Genomic DNA, 24246 nt, shown 5'->3' on the forward strand with positions numbered 1-24246 from the left:
TTGCACTTTAGCACTGATTAGCAGTGGTAAAGTGCACAGAGACAATAAACCAGAAAAAACAGACCTGAAAAAATAGGAGGAAGAAGGCAAAAGTTTGGGGATAACCCTGCAAAAAGGGCCATTTCCAACAACTCCCAAGTTACATTCAAAACTGGCTTACTAAGAAAATTCAGCACAATTAATCACTCACCTCTCAAGCAGAAAAATCGCTATTTAGCCTTAAACAAAAACACTACGACATGGGGGAGAAAATGCATGAAGATTACTAGTTTACTAATTATGACAGCAGGATAGTAGCCCTTAGGAATGACCTCTGCCACCCTTTTAGTAGTTAAAACTATTCCTATTGATAAGTGTGGAATGTAGATTGTTTAATTGTTTACATTCTATGGTAGTTAGGTGTAGTTACAGTAGTCAGACTAACGAGTTTGTTTTCATTAATGCCATTGGTCATTGTATGCTTAGCTTTAATGTACGTTCTACGTTGTTTCAGATGTACTGCTCTTTGCGTGATGTATGGGTGTTCTAATAAAGCTCCTTCGTCATTTAAAAGTGGCTGTGATCATTATCACAGCACTGTACAGATATTGTACAAGTCTTTTGAGTTTTATGTTCAGCTTTACACATCTAAAAGCCCGAGAATATTCAGTCGGAAACAGAGTTTCTCTCTAAGATCATGGTGTCCAGACTTACTCTGGAAGCAGCGGCCCCATTATAAGATTGCATCACCGGGGACGAAATAGGGCAGGTAGTTGATGCCCTCCCCTCCTCCGAGGCTCACCGGGTAGACGGTAATCAGCTGAATTGCATTGGATTAACAAAATCTCGCTAGTGCTCATACTTTCTAAAATGTTAAATGAGATCCAAGATGCTTTCTCCCCGCTGCCAGAGGCTATCAAGGGTAGAATAGTGATGATTCTAAAAACAAACAAGAACCCCCTCAGCTGTGCACGCTATAGACCGACCTCACTGTTCGATGCGATCTCTAGATTCTGGCAAAAATCCTTGGCAACGGGTCGACGGGCCTCCTACCCTCCCTGACTCACCCAGATCAGGTGGGATTCATCCCGCTTCAAGCCTCTGCCTTACACCTGCACACACTTGTACATGCATTTTGGCAGGTATGAAATAATTGGGATGAAAAGCTAGTAGTCGTAGTTGATGCTGAGAATGCTTTCGATCAGGAGGAGTGGGGCTACCTGTTTGGATCACTAGAAGCTATGGGACTGGGCTGAGGATTCCTCACCAAAGTGAGGAGGCTACACAACAACCCCACTGCAGTGGTATCCTGTAAATGTATGCATCTCAACCATTCACAATCTATAGTGGCACAGGCTGCCCACTTACTCTTTATTGTTGCCCTTGAACCACTGGCGATAACCATCAGGAACCACCCTGACATTCATGATATGTTGACTCCAGCAAGTGAGCTCAAAGTACTGCTCTCTGCAGACGATTTCCTTCTAACATTGTCTAATTCTGAGGTATTCCTCACACATCTCCCAAAACCTGATCTCCCACTTTTTCGACAGCATCAACAGAGGGAAATGTGACGGTGTGCCTCTAACCAAGTCTGGAACAATAAACACACTGGGGGCCTATCCATTTAAATGGAAGCCAATAAACTTTTAGGGTGTTACTTTTCATGGGGAATTGGCGTAAGGCAGCACCGCAAGTCATTTTTGCTGCGCTACCCTATGCCAATGTGAATGGATAGAAATGCACTGTATTTATGCAATAAGGTGCATTCCTGTCCTTTCCCCCGAGCTGGACCACAATTGGCTGCCTCGCGCCCACGCAGGCATCCTTGTACCATGGTGCAAAGGTGTCTGAGTTGCATGCAGGATTGTTTTTATGAAGGAAGGTGCACCTTCCTGCACAAAAACAATCCAGAGAGACATTTTCCTCTTCATGTGTGTGCTGCAGAATGCAGCACACATGGAAAGAGGAAAAAACAAGAGAGGCATGAGGTTTTGGCACTCCACAGGTTTACATGATTTAAGTAAATCTGGGGCAGCATTCAAATCCATAGGTGTTGTGTGGGAAAACCCACTGCAATGCCCATGGAAAGCCTCCATGACACACAGTAAGGTAATGCTGCAACTTGCTCTGCTTTGTTTTACTCCATATCTATGAGGCAATTGTGTGGCCTCATAGATATGGTTGAGAGGTTTGCGCCGCCGGAGCATCAGAAAATGTGATTCTCTGGTGGCACAAGCCTCTGATAAATAAACCCCTAAATTATCTATAAATGTTGCTTAGTCCTGGATTGGTTAAGATGGTGTAAAACAACCTGACCCCTAATCTGAGGTATGAAAATGTATAGAAAATGTGGAGGTGTAGGTGTGTATCGAAGGTCTTTGTGTCTGTAATGACACTGATATCACCTACTTATAAAGGCCACTCAATGTAGTCTGAATTGCTTTTCGACATTTATTAACTAGTACGTATTACTACTAATCTCAAATGCATTTCATGAGTGTTAGAACAATGACTGATCATTGTTACTAGCAGGTAGGCTATTTTACCCAGATTCAGACTTGTAATATAATGGTTACACAAGAAATTCTTTAATAAACCCATTATCCCACACCTCAGTCTTACACAAAATATAAACCTGTGACCAGCAGTTACGCACAGACCTCCGCACCAGGCACACTAACCTACTAAAGTATTATATGATGATTCAAACATCTAACCTAAACATCTAAATTACTCAGATGTCGTTCAGACAGTACATTTACCATCTGACCTATCTCTCCAGCATTCTATGAGATTTCATAGATACTTGTAGGTGTCTACAACAGTTGTTGTCTCCAAAGCTAGCTTAAAATTCAGCCTTTTTGGGACGAAAAAGAAGGGCTCAAGTGGATCACTATCACATTTTTACATGTTCGCAATTTCCTTAATGGCAGTACTTGTAAAAGTATGACATATATACTGACAGTTCATAGGTTGACAGTCATTGATTCTGGCCCCACCCCCGTGGCTCAACCCTTCCTTGCACCACCCACTTTGTGTTCTCGATCCAAAAGCTTGAGGTTTCTCCGCAGTGTACAGTACAACACATAACGACCCAATATGCAATTGACAAACTACAAAAAAAGCAGTGGAACCAATCAGCAGATTGGCAATGCTCTGCCTAGGATCTCCCAAACTTGAAAATCAATAAAAAATATACTTTTGATACACAAGTAACAAGTGGAAGATTTATCAAAGCAACTTATCTGGCATCCTGTGAACAGATCAGGGGTCAAGGGTTCAATGAGGTAATGCAGAAGGCAACGAGGATGTGCAGGATTCAAGGCGACGTCCAAAGAGGGAAATTCAGGCTACGTGTGGTGAGTTCACCTTGGAGGGGGAAGCACATAGTATGAGGCTAAGTACACAATGCAACTGGACTCACAATGTATAAGGGGAGGGTGCAGGGTTAACCTCTTGGGTGTAGGGGCAGAGCAGAGCACCAGGCGTAACGGGCAGCACACACTGCAATACAGAACAGGGGGAGCCAGAGGAGAGTTTACATAAGGGAGAACATAGGATGATGCAAATTGCGTGAAAGGGTGAGTGCAGGGTGTAGTAAACGCAAGAAGGTTAATAATAAAATTGCCTATTAGTCCTTTATAAAAATCTACTATGTTTTACAAATAAAGGAAATCGCGTTTTATTATTTTTGGACAAAAGGTAAGAAGGTCTTTTCTCTAAGCCACATTTTCAATAATTTTAAGCGCTGCCCCTGGGGGAGTTTTGTCAGCAGTCATCATTCAAGTTGTGCCTGGTCTTGTTGAAAGAGTGGGATAGAAGGGGGTACCTTTGGGAAGCCACAAAAGACACCTTCCACCTTTTCTCCCCTTCAGTGTCCCATATAGACCGGTAACAACCAAGCATGCAGCCAGCAGACCATAAACAGGGGTCACCAGCCCATGTAATGATTGTACAGCAGTATCTGGGGATCAGTGCGACTGCTCGTTACCTGCTGACATGAATCAAATCCATCTCCATTTACATGTTGAAAATAGCGTCTAGGTTATAACTTTCTGCAAATGAGTAGATATATGTAAAACCACAATTATTTGCAGCGTCAAAGGCTGGCACCTCTTAGGCACCATTAACTTAGGTTAACCAGTATGTCAAATAGTCACTTTGAGCATCAAAGATGCACATAGATTGTGTCTGGAAGCGACCATGGAGCTCCTCCACCTTAACCATGTGTGCTGTGATGGATGCAATGATCTAATCACTGTAGTCTCTCAAGCAGCGAAATAGACAGGCAGATGATGGAGACAATAAAGCTCTAGCCTCTCTTCTCGATGGGGCCCATACCCAGTTCTATTTTTCCTGGGCCTCCCTTGGGAGATAGACAGGCACAGGATGGAGTCAATAAAGCACTAGCCTCTCTAGAGGGGAGCTGAATGGAGACCGTGCCCAGCTCCATGTTTCCTGGGCATCCCTTGAGAGAAAGACAGGCACAGGATGGAGTAAACAAAGCCCTAGCCCCGTTAGAGGGAAGCCAGATGTGGCCCGTGCCCAACTCTGTTTGCCCATGGCCCCACAGTCACAGCTGTTCACTGTGCCTGGAAGTGCCATTTAAAAACAGACATTGCACCTTGTCAGCATTGCTTGCTTAAAATGCTCAAGTCTGACTTTGTGTGTGTGTGTGTATATATACACATACATACATTAAGACAGATATGTATATATATTATGTTTTCAGTGAAAAAAACTAAAGGTTACAGGAATGTCAAAGTTAGGATCTGAATTTACTCACATAAAACCATTGAAACTGGTTCCCTAAGGTAACTAAAACTTGCAACATCCCCATGCACAGTTTTCTCAATACATTTACAGTAATATCAATGATGTCATAGAAGATGTCATCAATGTTGTAATATGAGGGGAAATTCACAGTGCTTTGCGAGGGTGCGAGTTATAGTTACCTTAGGGCATGAGTTATAGTTACTTGAAATAATTCTAACTATAACAGCTGAATTTCTATGATTTTGTGTGTGTAAATTCAGAAACTAACTATAATGTCCCTGTAGCCTTTTGTTTTGTAAGTGAATTCCTAGGGTTTTTTAAATGCTAAATTCCTAACTACAACGTCCCCGTAACCTTTGTTTTTTAGCGAATTTCTGTTTTATTTAGCTCAGTGTCCTAACCCCAGCATCCATCTAACCTGGGCCACGGGCGGCCTTTGGCTGTTCATGGAGGGACTAAGCATCAGGGCTTGGCCTGCAACCCCCCGGAGGCATCCAACCCCATGCCACATACAGCCTTTGGCTGTGCAGAACAGGGGTTGACCACAGGGCCTGGCTTGTAGTCAGGTCCTGTGGCCATCCTTACCTAGGCATCCAACCTTGTGCCATGCACTGCATTCAACCTTGCACAGTTGGGGTTGGCTGCAGGTCAGGCCCTGTGGCCAACCCTACATGCTTCTAACCCCATACCATGCACAGACGTTTGGCTGTGCATGGCAGGAGTTGTCCACAGTGCCAGCCTGTGGGCAGGCCCTGCAGCCAACCCCCCCCCCCCATAGGCATCCAACCCCACACCAAGCACAGCCCTCAAATAACCCCCTAAATGCATCTAGCCCCGTGCAACACAAAGCCTTGAGCCTGCAGCGAGGCCCTATGGCCGACCCCACCTAGGCACCTTGGAGGGGAGGGTTCAGGTACAATTTCTGTGAATTGCGCATCAGTGCCAGAAGGCATCCTGACCTGCTTAATTATCCAATGAGAGGCCACAGTTTTGCACAGAATATCTACCCAATTGTACGCCTTTCTACTGGCTAATTAGTAAGCACTATATTGGGTAAATGTATAGTGCATATTGCACTCTACAGCTGCATAAGGGATCCCAAGGTGATGTCTCCAGTGACCTTTTGTGCCCTTAATTTTGGCAATTAAAGTGTTTCTTGAGCCTCATCATACTTTTAGCATTCATCCTGGTGTGGAGAAAAAGACCAGACTACAAGAGTTGAATCACCACCAAATAAGGGTACTTCCTCTTAAATATATGTAGTAAGTGCCTCTTTGGTGCAGATGTGGTCCTTCGTTGAGGACCACGATGAGCCTCAATGCACGAGGTCCCTGCCGGCTGCCCGCCTCCTCTGGGAGTCAGCATTGCTCCTGCATACAGGGAGCTGCTAAATAAGCAGCTTCCTGTGTGTGGGACCAATCCTTTCATCTGTTTCCCTGCCCACTTAACAGCAGGCAGGAAAACAGATGAAACAGATGAAAACTCTGCTCCAAGCTTTCCTGCTCCCCTTTGCAGGCACCTCGGGAGATAGCAGGAGCTGGCCCTTGGGAGTGGCATTCCCCAGGGCCATTAGTGGCTGCAGGAGGGGCCTCCCTTTCTTTGTTCTAACGGCCAGCCCCTGGGAGGTGGAGGTCCCCTGGCCCAAAATGTCCCAGGAAGAGGGCCACATGGCGTCCTCTCCCTTTGTATGATTTGGCCATACCACAGGGTCTCTCTCCAAAACAATCAAGTACGTCCCGAGGAGAGGGTGGTCCCCAGGGCTACACCCGAAACAGGAGTGGGGTCCACACAGCCCCCCTCCATTACTTTGATAAAGTCCTGGGGAGGCGGTGCCCCCCCTTGCAGTTTCTATAGTCTTTTTAACCCAAAGTAATTTTCATTACTATACATTAATTATTACTGCCACGCACAGCCTTTGGCTGTGCCCGGTGGTGGTTGGCCACAGGGGGCCTAATAAGACTCAGGGAGGGAGGCCATTTGGCTCCCCTCCCCTTTAATATGAAAAATGCCTCTGGAATGGAGTCCCCAGCCATACTGAGCTTCGGGGAGGGGGGGCCAGCGGATAAAATAAAATAAAATAAAAGGCCATTACATATGGTAATGTGAGGTTGGCTGCCTTTACGGGAGTTGGCCAGACAGTATGCAGCAGGCCCAGCCATGAGGCCATGCGCAGCGTGGTGTTGGCTGCATTTGGTGGGTTGGCCACAGGTCATCATGCCAAACCCCTGCCACACACAGCCGGGGTGTTGGATAAATATTACCTTACATTTAAAGATCCTAGAAATTCACTGAAGAAAAACAAAGGTTAAAGTAAGGTTTTGATTAGGTGTGATAAAAAGATCTGTGGTGTCATCAATGATGTCATTTGCGACATCATTACTAATGTCATAAATGATGTCATAGAATATGTCGTGAGCTATGTCACATGTTAGGTCACATGCAATGCATTGCTGGGGCGCAAGTTATAGTTAGCGCTGCTAACTATAACTGGAGATTTTTTGTGCTTTTTTAGTGCAAAATTCACCTAACTATAATGTTACCTTAACCTTTGGATTTGTCAGTGAATTTCTAAAGATTTTTTTTAAAACAAAACCAGATCTATTCATCACACCTAACTATCACGTTACTTTAACCTTTGTTTATATATATATATATATATATATAAATAATATATATAGAAATACATAGAAATACAAAGCTATATATACAAAAAGTATGATTTAAACATTTTAAGCAAATGTGTGTCTGTGTGCGTTACACACACACACACACACACATACACAGACATACACACACATCAATCTCGCTCCTTTGTCCCGAAAAATGAACCAGCAGGGTTGCTATATCATATAGCTAACACAGTTTGAGATTGCTATGCATGTCATTTTCATAATTTCAGTGAAATTATGTGTGACATTTCGATGACTATGAGTGACACTTTCTCGCAAGCAAAATCAAGCAATGAAGACGAGGGAAACATATACGGGCATGGCAGGCAACTCAGAATTAAGAACATTTTAGCAGCCATAGCAAGTTAGTAACTACTATATGCCAGACTCTGAGTCAGGCACACTTAAATCTTTCGGAGGCCAGCAAGCAAGCTGATGGCGTGGCAATTGGTGGGCCCTGTGGCCGCATTGATTCATGCTGTGGACTGACTGACTACCACAGCAATTTTGGCTCAGCTCTGAGCTTTCAGCTGCACACACACTGCCTCAGCTGCTGCTGCTGCCTGGGGACAGGTCCTCCGGTGACAGCCCAGTTACAGAACGAGCAGGAAGCCGCCAATCAAGGTGTCATGGGAATACCACCACCTGTGGTGACAGTGGAGAACTGCACTGCCATTTGCCCAGCAGCTGCACTGTGCAGCAGCAGCCAAAACTTTGAGAACTGCTGCGGCGGCCCTCCCACTCACACCGCAGCAGAAGGCAACAACAGCTGACGGACCCATCTATTATTCATCATGTGTCTCACAAATAACTTTCTACGTTGCAGTGACTTATTATTCATCATGTGTCTCACAAATTACTTTCTGTGGGCACTGACACTCCAACAGTCCTGGCGTCAGTGATTGGAATTGTTAATACTGTGCTGGAGTCAGGTGCATAGTGTTTGGGCAAAGGCCCGCGACCATAGGGAGCTCAGGGGTCCGGAGCGGAAACCACGCCGTGGCCCCAGCAAAAACGCGCCGGATGCAGCGTGCAAAACAAAAGGATGGCGGGGGAACGGAAGTGCCCCCACAGAAGCAAGCACCCCGCCCCCACCTTTTCCGACCCTATCGCAAGTGGGGCACCGGGAGGAAACAGAAAGGAGGGGCAAAGAAGGGTTAAGGGCCCAATGGGGTGCAGGCATTTTTTTAAAATCCCCAAATGCTCCAAGGGCAGAAAGTGGGGTTTTAAAAGCAGCTGCCCGGCACAAAACACCCAATACGTATCAAGGGCGGCCGGGCAGCAAAGGAAAGAAGGACACCCACCCACTCACACCTAACACCTGGCACCCAGAGCGTCGCAGGCTGGGGTAAAAGATAAGTGACAGTGGTGAAAGGAGAGATAAAGAACTACAAAGGCCACACCCAACACAGCGGGGTCGCAGGGCTACCTACCTTGGGATGCCTCAAGGCAGGGTAAGGCAGCCAGGGGAGGTACTCGGTAACACGCACTCGCAGCTCGGTTCCGCCGGAGAGCTGGACACAAGGACTAAACAAGGTAGCGAGTTAAGCCTAAAGGGAAACGAGTACCCTCCTACTAAAAAAAGGAATAACGGCAAGGGACCAAAACGCAAGACTGATTGAAAGCAAAGGAGTGAGCGGCATGTAACAGGAAATGTATCATCAAGTGTTAGATTGTAAAGATACAAAGCGATGTATGACAAAAATGTATCAATGTGAATCACAAACCCAGGGTGTTCTAACCTCAGGGGACATATAGCATTTATAGCAACTTTTAATCACTCATAACAATGATGTGACATAATGATTTATGGCCCTCATAAAAGCAGGGCGGGCATGCTGTAAACCAACTCTTTAATAAAACTGCGGCCAACATTTTCCTAACAAATAACCGATTGTTGTATTGTATAGTCATTGCAGGAATGGGCCGTCTGGAGAGGTTTACAATGTAGCACTATGCAGGCTGAGCCTTAGCAGCTGAGCCACAAAGCCTACTGGGAGCAGTGCGCACAGCGCGCTGCAACTGTAGCTACAGTATAGTGCATTATAGCAGTCTTCAATGCTTGACTGCTAAGGCGCGATAATGCGGATCACCACACTGAAATGCATTAGACTAACACCTGATGTGGGTACTTGGCAGGGCTTTTATCAGCAATGTTGTTTATGTACACAATCACAATAAGGCGTTTTGGCAAGAACTCCATTCTGTAATCAATGTGCCCCACCACTGTGTGAAAACAAATATGTGTGGTTTCATGAACATAGAGAACATACTCCTCAGGGACATGATAATGTAATCATATTGAACTGTGTCAAATAGTTCATCAAGAAAGGCAAAATAAAGCAAAAAACAAATGGTAAATAAAGTTTCAAGTAATATAGCAATGATTATCGATTGCTAGAAATAATATATATCCATTTAGTTTGCTACATCATATCATAGTTAATAGGATAGTGCAATCATTACATCGCCCATGTGGGTAAGCATATATCACATTTTATAAATGTAACCTCACCTCAAGTGAAGCATCCAAAAAGCCAAAAAACTAAAAATAGAAATTAATGAAAATAGAAACCAGACTACAGATCTAGGACAGTTACAAGCATCAAATTAATCCATATTAAGCAGAAGTCAGGTGAATTCACCCCAGTGTAAGATTATAGCACATTTCATAAATGTACCATCAAGGTAATAAAAGGACCCACTGCTTGCTAAAAACACAATATATAAATTCATGGACATAAAGAGCAGGCTACATATCATTAACAATCATAAGTCTAGAATCAATCTATATCAAGTAAAATCAAACCAATAAAAAAATTATAATACCTCATTCACAATTCAGCCAGGGCATGTCAACTTAGCCCTCTAATATTTGCCCTGGTTATTGAGCCCCTGACCATTTGGGTTAGGATGAATGCCCAGGTGAAGGAGTTTGAATGCAGTCCGGAGGGCTCTGACAGAATTGCCCTCTATGTGGATGACCTTCTCCTCTTCATCACTGACCCCAAGGTTACAAGACCTATCATTTTACAGATAATGCAAATATTTGGTGAGACGTCCTGTCTGTACATCAAGACTTCTAAATCAATAGTTTTTCTGGGAATGGGTAACCAGGACATGTAAACTGGGCCCCACATCTAAGGACAGTGACTGATGGCTTCAGGCATTTGGGGGTGTTTGTAACACTGATGCAGAGTTAGCCTGGTCAAAAAACTTGGAACCATCCCTGACTCGGATGGGGGAAGAGTTGTGGACTTGGTCACTTTTACCGTTTACACTGCCTGGCCATTCCACCATTTTCAAAATGGTTTACTTGCACCGACTACTTTATTAATTAGAAAATGATGCACACCCTGTGTCCAGGGCATGGTTCAGGCAAAGCAATACAATCCTTACTAGATTTCTCTGGAACAGGGGGACAACATGCATTGCCTTGACCAAATGCTATCAATCCCCTTACAATGGAGACCTTGCAGTGGCCAACATGTCCTCCTACTACTCTGCTTCTCATTTAATCATTGTTAATGAATGGTGATGGGACTACCACAGAGACCAAGCATATGCTGTAGAAAAGTGGGCAATGGATGCTGTTCCTTTGCTCGATCACCTTTATGGGAGAAGTCTGCTGTCTTTCCGTCATTGACACGGGTGGTGTTGAACATATGGAGGGAGTCCCTGTGTAGAATGGTATGGTGGGGAAAGCTCACTGGTATGACACCATTATGGCATGGCTCAGTGCTGCGGCAGGTGGCCCACCTGAAGGGATTTGAGAAATGGGACAGCATAGGCATCTACACTTTAGGTGACATAATGAATGACACTGTTCCAAGGTCCTTTCAGGAACTTCAACAAGACTATTGCCTTGCTCCATCAAAGTCAGTTTCACCGCTCCTGCAACTCCATCATGCCATTACGTCCTACATTAACAACCTTGAGACCCTCCTTGACTTTAATCCTCTTGAAAGCAAACTCATTATGGCGAACCGGGGGAACCACAAAATAACCAAACTATTCAGCTCCCTGGCCTTGAACAGCCCGCACACACTATCTGCCCTCAGAATTGCTTGGGAAACTGTCCTTGGGACCCTAGATGATGATATCTGGCACAAGGCCCTGCGGTCACCTGGGGAGGCTGCCATTTCAGCGCGTCTGCGACTCATACATTTGAAATACTTCCATAGAGCATATTACTCAAGGGATCGCCTGTGGCACATGTGGGTCATAGAATCTCCACTCTGCCTGTGCTGCCACACACCAGAGGGTACTTTTCTTCATACAATATGGGAGTGTACAGCCCTGAACAGATTTTGGGAGGGAGTGACCTCCTGCCTTGGCAGAGTACTCTCTTGGACAATACCTTCGGACCCAAAGCTAGCTCTCCTGCACATGGCTGAAGGCCTTGGTAGCACCAGATATAAAAAGACACTCCTGTTCACGGGCCTGACCCTGGTATAAAGGGACATTGCCAGGGCGTGGAAAGGTGTGGAAATCCCTGGGATTGGATCCATGCATGGGTCTCGAGGTTGTGGTATATCTGGCAAGGGGGTGCCCTCAAAAACTTAAGATTTGGCAGGGATAGGAAGACTATAAAGGGATTATTCTACAACTGGCCCCCATGGCAAATTCTTTGATAGAAGATGAGATTTGTTTGTGTGGCCGCCCAGGGGCTGGGGGAAGACGGGAAACAACACTACATGGTTGCAGGTGTGCAGTTTGTTGGGTGGTCGAGGGTTGGGGTGGAGTGGGGATTTGTGTCTGTGCAAAAGTTTGGTTTATGTCCACGTATATTTAAATGTCTCTCTTTCATCCCTGTCAATAAAATCATTGCAGGACAATGTGTCCAGCAATTATATGGAACATTACATGTTGTGTTGCTTCAGTTGGCATTTTGTAACACGTCCCTGTCAGACTTCAGCCCTCTATGTTAACATATACATGTAGATGCGATGTAAGCATCCACAGATCATCCCAGGGAGCCCACTTCAGTAAATATAATCACCATGTCCTTCACTCGGGCAACCAAGAGTGCCAGTTCTTAAGCTGTTTGGTATTGTGGACTCTTGCCCATCGAGAACTGGCCAGAGACCACCAATGTATGTCATGTTGGTTAACATCACAGACCATTATTTTGAGATGTGCTCTGCACCAGGAGATAAGTAATCAGAGCTAGACTAAACTCCTTTTCTTTTAATGGAACGATTTAGTCATACTTCACCCAGCTAATGAGTGAACCTGAGTATTAATGGATCATGAGGATTTTGCCCAATAAATCAAAAAACACTGTAAAACAATAGCGAGAACTAAGGTTTTTAAAATCATTGCAAAATGTCACTATTTCCGAACCCATTCCTATTTATACACTGTGAACGTCGGCATTTAGCAAAAACGGTACTGTCCCCGCATTTAATACAGTCGAGCTCCCATGAAGCATCCGGGAATGCCTAAGTAATTCGTTTAAAACTGAATTATACCTATTACTATTCCATTAGCCGAAATATTAGCCCTGTGACAGCTAAACTGAAAATAATAAACAAAAATACAACGAAAGCTTTATGTGTTTTTATGAAAAAACTGAATCTTCTAAAATTAGACTGCCGGTTCCTCCCATTTCTAAACCTTATTGAAGAATTGACATGGAACATATCACTCAAATATTTGTTCTGATTTCCGATATTATTATCAATCCATAACCTTTAGGTCTCCAGGACAGTTACCCTAATTGAAAGACTTTCCACTCGGCCTGGACTGGGATTTATTTTACGAATAACAACCTCCCAACCTCCCCTGCGCCTCCAACCCCTACATGTCGTCTCTTCTGAAACATGCCTCCAGTAATACTGGATTGAGTGGCTGTGGGTCTGAATATATGTTTCGCTAGCTACTTTATCGCAGTGTGACAGAGTTGAGAATGCCTTAAGGCTTCAAGGCACTGATGGGTGACAGAAGAGGAAGGTAAAATGAGTGACAAAAGGAGGCAAGGTCAGATGTCTCATGCCTCCCTTTCCACACAGTACTTCAACTACCTATGCCCAGATTTATTAGCATTTGATGCAGCGTAATGCCATAAGGCAACGTTCTGGCTATGTCAAATGAAGTCAACAGGAATGCACCTTTAGTACTAACATATGGCGCATTTCTGCTCTCTCTCTCTCTGCACTAGCGTACTTGTGGCTGCCAACGCCATTGCGCAAGGCTGCCTGCTTGACAGCCATGATTGTTTTTTTGCAGGCAGAGACATCTTCCTGCACAAAAACAATCCCCAGAAGCATTTCCTTCTTTATACCTCTGCTGCAAAATGCAGTTCATGTAGAAAGAGGAAATAACGAGGAGAAATAAACATATTTCTACTCGTTACGCCTCATCTGGGAAGACATAGCATTTTGACGCATTCTCAGATTTACAAGTCTTAGTAAACCTGGGAATGTGGCCAAAAATATGGGCGGATGCGTTGGAACACCTATGCTCCATCCATGGAACATCTTCAAGGCAGCAACTTGCTTTGCCATGCGTTACTCCAGACTTACTATGCCCCACAGATCCACACAAGGTGGCTGAGCCTTGCATGACCCAAGGGCAACACAAGCCTTTGATAAATCTGGGCCCAAGTGTCAGACTGTCCCTTCCATTGCACTGCCCTCCTGCGGTGCCAGCCGTGGATATGCGTGCCGACCAATGCAAACAGGTAAATGTTTTTTTTTTAAATAAAAGAATATAAAGGTTGGAAGTGTGTTATGTTGTGTCATGTTCACGTGGCTTCAATCATAAAAATAAAAAGGTATTGTGCAACATGATCCCCTGTTCCCTGCGAGAACATATTAATTTGCTCTGTGCAGAACACGTACCTGGCTTGACAGCCTATTTATGAGTTCGGAGGTGCGAAAGAATAGCATGTACTTTCATATTATCAAACACATCAATTCTCTCCTGATGTTCCTTAAGTGGGATGTCGGCCACATTGGTGGAAAGAATTAACCTCTTATTTAGGGTCACATGCATTCCAGGTAATGCTCTTCTGTGCCTGATCAGATTCCAGAAAACACTGTTAATCAGAGAATGCAGAGCTGAATCTCAGAGTTCACGTGGGCCAATAATATATTGTGTCATGGTCTTGGAGTTATTATCAGCTGAGAATGGCAGTGAAAAGAAGATATAATAGGTCAAATTGGACGTGCTCTTAGCGTTGGTTAGTAATTTAGTAATAGTTAGTACTTTCTTAGTAGTGATTATGCAAGCATGGACGTGTTCAACAGTGTAAGACCAAACACAGATCATGACAGACAACTGTTAGTGTTATTTCCATGGTGTGCCTGTTAAGTATTCGAACTTTGTGTAGTTAGTAAATATTACAGTGATAATTACTTGAATCGATCAGTGGGAATTGCCGATGGAAACTCACCCATGTACCATTCCATTCCATAATTTTAGCTCATCTTGGCCTCATTGAAATGGAACCGTCCATCCCTAACTGCTTGCGAGCTGTCCCTTCAGAATGACTATACAGGAAACCACAACAAGTCTGAGAATCTGGTGAGGTGCAGCTTGGATCCAAAGTGACAGCAAGGCCAGGACTCTCAGAAGGCTTTGTGCCACATAGAAGGTAGCTGAATAAATGTGCTATGGTAATCCTGGTGGGACTGTTGGTAGTAGTTACCAGCTTCATCAGGATTACAAGATCCGTAGTAAATCTGTAGATTATTGCGCATTTCTCCAGCTTTGGGCTGCTGAAATACTGGGGTGTAATGAGGAATACAGAGGACCATGGCCGGAATTAACAATTGCCGCAATTAACAGTCGCAGTTTAAATTTCTCATTACTAAGGGGACCGTCAGAGTCCCATTGGTAATCTCTGCTACTCCGCCCTCCCCACAGTTGTACCAAATTTACAATAACGTAGGGGATGAGGATTTAACAGGGACATCCCCATGGCACTCATATTAGGGTCCTCTAAATAGAACAAAAGTGACAGAAGAAAGGCTGAAATATATCTTAATCTTTGGTTACTGTTCTTCCCCAAAAACCCATTCCATAGTTATTTAGCTCCAGGTATGAATGGGCCAGTTGATATGTCAAGGTTGACTACCAGACTCAGATAACTGACATGAGTCAATGTCCGTGAATCTGGATTCATCAGGGATCTGTCACACAAAACTCCATGGTGCTGCCCTCGGTGGGTGAGAAATGATTATGGGCCTAATTTAGAGTTTGGCGGATGTAGGGGAACAATCCAAAATTGTCAGATGTTCTGTCTTCTGCCATAAATTACTGTCTGCCTTACTTGACACTGGGGCATTGCTAGTAGAAAATCTGTCTTGTGTCCATTGCATCTTCCAGACTCTTTATCCTCTGTCAACTTTTGGTTGATGGAAAATTAGCAGATAGACAACAAAGTACCCCAGCTCTGTCTGCCCTATTTAGAATCGATCATCCGCTGGCAGGTTTATGGTACTCCCCACCTGCAATAGAGGAAACGAACTATAAAGAGCCATAACTACCCCAAACCACAATCAACAGAAATAAGATGCACCAATTGTGGAAGCCATGGGAATGTATCCCCACGTGGTTGTGGATCCCCTTGGAGCTGCTTTTCATAACCAAATGCAAATGCAAACACAATTTACCATGTTTGGATTTTAAATGTGTATAAAATAACATAAAAACATAAAACAGCTGTAATGAATGCGAATGGATGCTTCTAAACAATATATCCAAGAAAAAACTTTGCAAAAGTCCAAATATGTGTTAATTGTTACCCTGCGACACACGTCCGTGCATTGCCAGACTGCCACAATACCCACAATTCCTCATGTCAAAAAACATTATTTTCACCCTTGGTATGAGTAGCTATTACAAGCTTTAAAGAAAACATTAGAGTTCTAAAAACTGTGCATCCTTTATGATGAGAATGTGGATTATTTGTTGAAATGGATGGGAGTACCATTCAAGTAATAATGGCATATTCCTTTCTAGGTCCGTTAGTTCTTCATCATTTTTATTCCAGAACACACCTCTCGTTAGCTGTAGCACAGAGCAGGCAGGAATAATTTAGGAGAAATGTGTACCAAATATCAGTACCAAAACAGTTAAAACGTGAGAAACACAACACAATAAAAATCCCACTCTTTTTTTATAAAAAATAAAGTACATTTTAATGAACAAATGTAGGAGGCTGGACTGGCTTGTAGTGAGTACCAAGGGGTACTTGCACCAGGCCCAGCTATCCCTTATTAGTGTATAGGGTGTCTAGCAGCTTAGGCTGATAGATAATGGTAGCTTAGCAGAGCAGCTTAGGCTGAACTAGGAGACGTGTGAAGCTACTACAGTACCACTTAGTGTCATATGCACAATATCATAAGAAAACACAATACACAGTTATACTAAAAATAAAGGTACTTTATTTTTATGACAATATGCCAAAGTATCTTAGAGTGTACCCTCAGTGAGAGGATAGGAAATATACACAAGATATATATACACAATAGCAAAAATATGCAGTATAGTCTTAGAAAACAGTGCAAACAATGTATAGTTACAATAGGATGCAATGGGGAAACATAGGGATAGGGGCAACACAAACCATATACTCCAGAAGTGGAATGCGAACCACGAATGGACCCCAACCCTATGTGACCTTGTAGAGGGTCGCTGGGACTATTAGAAAATAGTGAGAGTTAGCAAAATAACCCTCCCCAAGACCCTGAAAAGTGAGTGCAAAGTGCACCAAAGTTCCCCTAAGGACAAAATAGTCGTGTTAGAGGGAAAATGCAAGGAAAACACAAATCAGCAATGCAACAACGATGGATTCCTGACTGAGGGTACCTGTGGAACAAGGGGACCAAGTCCAAAAGTCACAAGCAACTCGGAGATGGGCAGATGCCCAAGAAATGCCAGCGGTTGGTGCAAAGAAGCTCTTACTAGGCTGAAGAACTGTGAATACTGCAGGAACGACAAGGGCTAGAGACTTCCCCTTTGGAGGATGGATCCCCCACGCCTTGGAGAGTCGTGCAGAAGTGTTTTCCCGCCGGATGGACGCCAACAAGCCTTGCTACACGCAAATCGTGCGTTTGGCGTTTTTGGACGCTGCTGGGGCCCAGGAGGGACCAGGAGGTCGCAAATTGGACCTGCAGAGAGAGGGGACGTCGAGCAAGACAAAGAGCCCTCACTGAAGCAGGTAGCACCCGGAGAAGGGCCAGAAACAGGCACTACGAGGATGCGTGAAACGGTGCTTGCCGAAGTTGCACAAAGGAGTCCCACGTCGCCGGAGACCAACTTAGAAAGTCGTGCAATGCAGGTTAGAGTGCCGTGGACCCAGGCTTGGCTGTGCACGAAGGATTTCCGCCGGAAGTGCACAGGGGCCGGAGTAGCTTGCAAAGTCGCGGTTCCCAGCAATGCAGCCCAGCGAGGTGAGGCAAGGACTTACCTTCACCAAACTTGGGCTGAAGAGTCACTGGACTGTGGGGGTCACTTGGACGGTGTCGCTGGATTCGAGGGACCTCGCTCGTCGTGCTGAGAGGAGACCCAAGGGACCGGTAATGCAGCTTTTTAGTGCCTGCGGTTGCAGGGGGAAGATTCCGTCGACCCACGGGAGATTTCTTCGGAGCTTCTGGTGCAGAGAGGAGGCAGACTACCCCCACAGCATGCACAAGCAGGAAAACAGTCGAGAAGGCGGCAGGATCAGCGTTACAGAGTTGCAGTAGTCGTCTTTGCTACTATGTTGCAGGTTTGCAGGCTTCCAGCGCGGTCAGCGGTCGATTCCTTATCAGAAGGTGAAGAGGGAGATGCAGAGGAACTCGGCTGAGCTCATGCATTCGTTATCTGAAGTTTCCCCAGAGACAGAGACCCTAAATAGCCAGAAAAGAGGGTTTGGCTACCTAGGAGAGAGGAAAGGCTACTAACACCTGAAGGAGCCTATCACAAGGAGTCTCTGACGTCACCTGGTGGCACTGGCCACTCAGAGCAGTCCAGTGTGCCAGCAGCACCTCTGTTTCCAAGATGGCAGAGGTCTGGAGCACACTGGAGGAGCTCTGGACACCTCCCAGGGGAGGTGCAGGTCAGGGGAGTGGTCACTCCCCTTTCCTTTGTCCAGTTTCGCGCCAGAGCAGGGGCTAAGGGGTCCCTGAACCGGTGTAGACTGGCTTATGCAGAATTGGGCACATCTGTGCCCAAGAAAGCATTTCCAGAGGCTGGGGGAGGCTACTCCTCCCCTGCCTTCACACCATTTTCCAAAGGGAGAGGGTGTCACACCCTCTCTCAGAGGAAGTTCTTTGTTCTGCCATCCTGGGCCAGGCCTGGCTGGACCCCAGGAGGGCAGATGCCTGTCTGAGGGGTTGGCAGCAGCAGCAGCTGCAGTGAAACCCCAGGAAGGGCAGTTTGGCAGTACCAGGGTCTGTGCTACAGACCACTGGGATCATGGAATTGTACCAATAATGCCAGGATGGCATAGAGGGGGCAATTCCATGATCATAGACATGTTACATGGCCATATTCGGAGTTACCATGGTGAAGCTACATATAGGTAGTGACCTATATGTAGTGCACGCGTGTAATGGTGTCCCCGCACTCACAAAGTTCATGGAATTGGCTCTGAACAATGTGGGGGCACCTTGGCTAGTGCCAGGGTGCCCTCACACTAAGTAACTTTGCACCTAACCTTTACCAGGTAAAGGTTAGACATATAGGTGACTTATAAGTTACTTAAGTGCAGTGTAAAATGGCTGTGAAATAACGTGGACGTTATTTCACTCAGGCTGCAGTGGCAGGCCTGTGTAAGAATTGTCAGAGCTCCCTATGGGTGGCAAAAGAAATGCTGCAGCCCATAGGGATCTCCTGGAACCCCAATACCCTGGGTACCTCAGTACCATATACTAGGGAATTATAAGGGTGTTCCAGTAAGCCAATGTAAATTGGTAAAATTGGTCACTAGCCTGTTAGTGACAATTTAAAAAGTAATGAGAGAGCATAACCACTGAGGTTCTGGTTAGCAGAGCCTCAGTGAGACAGTTAGGCACCACACAGGGAACACATACATGCACACCTATGAGCACTGGGGCCCTGTGTGACAGGGTCCCAGTGACACATACATATAGGCCACAAACCTATGAGCACTGGGGTCCTGACCAGCAGGATCCCAGTGACACATAACAACCATACTGAAAACATAGTGTTTTCACTATGAGCACTGGGGCCTGGCTATCAGGATCCCAGTGAGACAGTGAAAACAGTGACAAACACCCTGACATACACTCACAAACAGGCCAAAAGTGGGGGTAACAAGGCTAGAAAGAGGCTACTTTCTCACAACAAATAGATATAAAAATTACAAACATCAAATGTACAGAACCATAGATATGATTTTTCATTGTTTCAGATGTTCCTAGCACCAAAAAGCAAAAAGCACCAGACATGGGTATCTCTCACTAGACGGGACAAAGTGAAAAATTAAGGTCAACCGTGAGGGGCGCAAAGTGGATATAGATACCGGGTTATTGACGGGGTCATCAGCGGGCCGGGGTGCCAGCTGAATCCGAAGAGGAGCTCACTGATGTCAGTCGGCTGAAGCACAGGTGGGAGCCTTGGCTCTGGTAGGAAGTTTGAGCTCTCAACGTCGAATATGGGAAAACTCTGAGTGGGCAAGGTCTGAAGATTAGGCCCAGGATGGTTTTATTGTCAGTGGGGTGCTTCTTAGTGATGGTCTCAGTAAAGTCCTCTATGTACTGAGTTAAAAACTTTTTTGGAAGTCAGGATCCTATCAGCAGAGCAAACCAACAAGTTGAGTCCGACCAGCTTTCTGACATTGACAGCTGCGGCTCGGTGGTGGTCAGGTGGTAACTCTGCTTATATTGATAAAAATCCTTAAAAATGTTTCTAAGACTCAGGGTTTAGGGTTAGGAAGGAGGAGTATACTCTGACACTTATACAAGGGTACCAGGACCTTAGGGTCACTACTTGGGGGTCAGGATTCACACCAGTGGAAGCCACCATCAAGGTCCAGGGCAAGTCCAGGTAGACCTAGTCAGCTAGGCCTTTGAGGAAGGTGGGCTGGGCTTCTTGCAGCTTTTGTATCCCTATAGTTTAACAGGAGGTCATCCAACTGACCATTGGAGCCCACTTCTCAGTCCTAGGTGCAAGTGGGAGCAGGTCCAGCCCTCTGTGTCTCTCTCTACAGATTAAGCAGGAATTGCAATACTTCTGTCTCCACAAGTGCATAGGTGTTCTGAAGATGGAATATAGGGATGTCACTTTTATGCCTGGTGCCAGCTTAGCGATGGGAAAAACCTCCTGCCCAATAGGGAATAGGTTCCTAGGGGTAACCCTACCCACTTTGACATCACTTCTTCGAGTTAGTCATAAACAGTCTCACAGTGCCTTGCTTTGCCAAAATTAAACATGGCACAATCTTTCTTCCCTGGTCAGAACTTTGGGCACACCCCTGAGGTGTGACTAGGGTAAGTAGAAACTCCCCCTGAAAATTACTTCTAGAACTGGTTCTTCCATCCACTAGGATTGGTATCACTCTGGCTACTTGGGTAACGGCAGGGGCAGGCCTGCTACCTTTGACAGGGTATGTCCCTTTGCAGCTTGTGTAGTTGGTGGGAACATCCCCCAGGCCATCCTGTCTGAAGAAGGTCACATCTCCTCCCTGTCAAGGCCATTTTGTTCTCATTCCTGGGAGCCACTCATACCTCCCAGCAGGTTGCCAAGTGACAGTTTGGGTTTAACACTAAAAAGGCTCTTCGAGGCTGGGAAAATGCCAACTTTCTAAAAGTGGCATTTTTAAAATGCTAATTTAAAATTTGACTTGACTATTAGATTGGATTTTAAATTCCTATTGATTTGAGTCCTTGAACTAATGTTCTTGCTATTCCCATACTGAAGTAATGTATTATCAGGTGTTAGAACCCAGTGCTTTTACTATGAGAAAGCCAGCTTGCCACAGTCAAAAACAATTTTGGAGATTTTTCACTGCCAAGACATGTAAAACTTAACAACACACACCCTAACTTTTGAATACCATGCGGACCATGCACTCTGCCCTATGGCAGGTGTTAGAACCCAGTGCTTTTACTATGAGAAAGCCAGCTTGTCACAGTCAAAAACAATGTTGGAGATTTTTCACTGTCAAGACATGTACAACTTAACAACACACGACCTACTTTTTGAATACCATGCACTCTGCCCTATGGCAGTTTAGGGACTACCTTAAGGGCAACTTACAAAGGAATATTTAGGCCTATTAAAAGGGTGATTTTACCAGTCGAAATGGCAGACCTGAAATCATGTTTTACATAGTTACTTTAGTGGTGGCACAATAACTGCTGCAGTCCACAAGTGACATTTGTCTTACAGGGCCTAGGTACACAAGGTATCATATACCAGGGAACTAAAGGTAAGTTAAATATATCAATCAGGAATTAGCCAATAGTACAATTGTTTTAAACAATTCTTACTTTTAGCAGGTAATTCTATGGGAGCCACTGGCACTTATTTTTGGGATTGGCACTCATTTTTCCAGTATCAGATATTTACTGAGAGCAAGAGAGTAAAAGCACACAAATTGGAAAACAGAGGAAGAGAAAGACAGAAAACCATCACAAAGAGAGAAAAAAGAAATGCATTAGATAAAGGAGCGGGGATTGTCTGGTAGTGGATTAAAGAGTCATGAGATGGTTGTAAGACTACCAGTCTTGGTATTCAGGGCGCTAACGTTAATTGCCCTGGTCCCAGGCTTCTGAGAAGAGCTTTGGGCACCAGCACATGCACCGGGGCTTAGTTAGCAGTGCTCCTGTGCAACAGATTTGAAAAAACAAAAGCATCAGACTAAAAACTGTGGGGTGATCATGGAAAAAGATGCCTTTCCTAACATTCATGAAAAGATATCCTCATGTCTAAGTAAACCCGAAAGTCCTCACTTGCCTGTTCATCACATCAGATGTAAACACATGTAATATAACATTCATCATGTATCCATGGACATTAGATGCCAGAATTTACCTTTCTAACATTAATAATTATTTTTTATGATGTGTTCTGTTATTTGTATATATGTTACATGGACAACCACTACCAGAATGAAACACAAGTACAAGTATTATAATGTCTTAATCGTAACAATAACGCATTCTTTAATTAAATTAAATTCATATTATCTGTATCAGAATAAAATTGTGAAGTGAATCATTTTGATTTCTTCCATATTTTGAAGATGTGGTGTCCATCATAATTTGGATTATCCTAATGAATATCATGTATTCAATCTATTCTATTTTTCTTCCAGCTGTATAAGCCAACCTCCAAGCGATGCATTGTATGTCTACATTTTTAATATAACTCTTCTCCAAGCACATAAGCTGATTTTGTAGTAATTGTGATCAAAACAGCTACATCTGTATTGTGCTAAAATTATGAATTTGTTGTGATAATGGCATGTAATATCATGCCACGCACAATTAACACCTATCCCACACCTAATATTAAATGAATATAACATTTGTTATTCTTAACTGTAAAGGTACATTTTTTAAATACTCTGCTGAAAACTGATTGCTTATGCTTATTCTCTTCATCCTTTCAGATATACTTCATCCTGGAACTGGGCTTGGTTGCTCCCACCCTTAGAATTATTTAAAAAAACAGGTGTCAGGTAAGTTACTGCCTCTTATTTTTTACCTTACTCTGTTTTCTATGATTCATTTCTTAACTTATAATCATTCTTGGTAAGTTGTTTCAAAAGTACCCACCACAGCTTCCTCACTCCCCGTAAACCATTGATCCTTCTTCTGTTTTTTCATGAATTTAGAAGGCTTCCCCTTTTCCCTCTTTTTTTTAGTTCATCATCCCTTGTGGCTTTTTATTCTTGGGAAACGCAATTGGTGTTTTCATATTTCTGGTGACATCTCTTTGACCTTTCTGGTCCACGGCCCTTAGCAGGTGTTTTCTCCCCCTTTGCCTATAGACCTCTTGCTCTTGTACCTCTTGTGGCCCTTGCTGTTACCAACTATGCACTTGCTCACCAACCTTTGTGAACCAAGGGCCATATGTACGAAAGCTTTTTCCCATAGACACGGAATGGGTAAAATCCTTTCGTACATCTGGCCCCAAGTTTCCTCAGAAGGGTGGGTGAAACCTAGTGCAGGTCTGGTGCACTGACTGACTAGGTGGCACTTGGCCTCAAAAGCTCACCTTGCTGAACCTTTTTCCTGTCCTGTTCTAGTGCATCTCCCCACCTCTGGTCTCCAGACAGTCTTGATGTGCGTGTTCAGGGTTCCCCCATTCTCCACTCTGCTCCATGGTTTCCTGGGTCGTTACTCTCCTCATGGTCTTCGATGTCCTTCAAGGCCCTAAAAGGGAGTCTGCCTCCTTTTCTTATTCGTCTTTCTGTCTCACTACCTTATTTTCCTTTTTCTATGTAATTGACCTCTTCTTTACTTTTGTTTTCTCCCTTTAGAGGTCTCACAGCATTCGGGGCTTCTTGCTCTCAGAAGACATACATGGAATAAGATAATTCCCTTCACCCGACTTTTCTCCTCCCTTAGTTCCTTCCCTTCTAGAGAAGCTAGATATCTTGGAAGAAATTCAGTATAGCCCTGATCCTTGTCCCTTCTATATCTTACATCAAACTGGTAGGTTTGTAATGACAGGCACTGTAAAAGAATGGGGATATATGCTGTGGGGTTGAGAATCCACTTCAAATAATAATCACAGTTCGTTTCAGGGTGAACCACAAAAGTCATCAAATAAGCCTGCATCTTACTCTCTGGTAGCGTGGCACAAAGTAGCCAGGTTTAAATTAGAGGCAATTTCTATTTTATCCTTCCCTTCT

The 24246-nt window shown here is 44.4% G+C and overlaps 1 long non-coding RNA gene across 1 annotated transcript in view; it reads left to right on the forward strand.

The window, feature by feature from the left end:
• LOC138247378 (uncharacterized) overlaps nucleotides 1-23031 on the forward strand; it is a 269559-nt gene extending 246528 nt beyond the window's left edge. The window contains exon 3 of the long non-coding RNA XR_011194476.1: nucleotides 22999-23031. This is a non-coding gene — a long non-coding RNA (uncharacterized lncRNA). The remainder of the gene's footprint in view (nucleotides 1-22998) is intronic.
• Nucleotides 23032-24246: the final 1215 nt, after the last annotated feature.

This window comes from Pleurodeles waltl, chromosome 7 (assembly GCF_031143425.1).
Source record: "Pleurodeles waltl isolate 20211129_DDA chromosome 7, aPleWal1.hap1.20221129, whole genome shotgun sequence".
Taxonomy (NCBI): Eukaryota; Metazoa; Chordata; class Amphibia; order Caudata; family Salamandridae; genus Pleurodeles; species Pleurodeles waltl.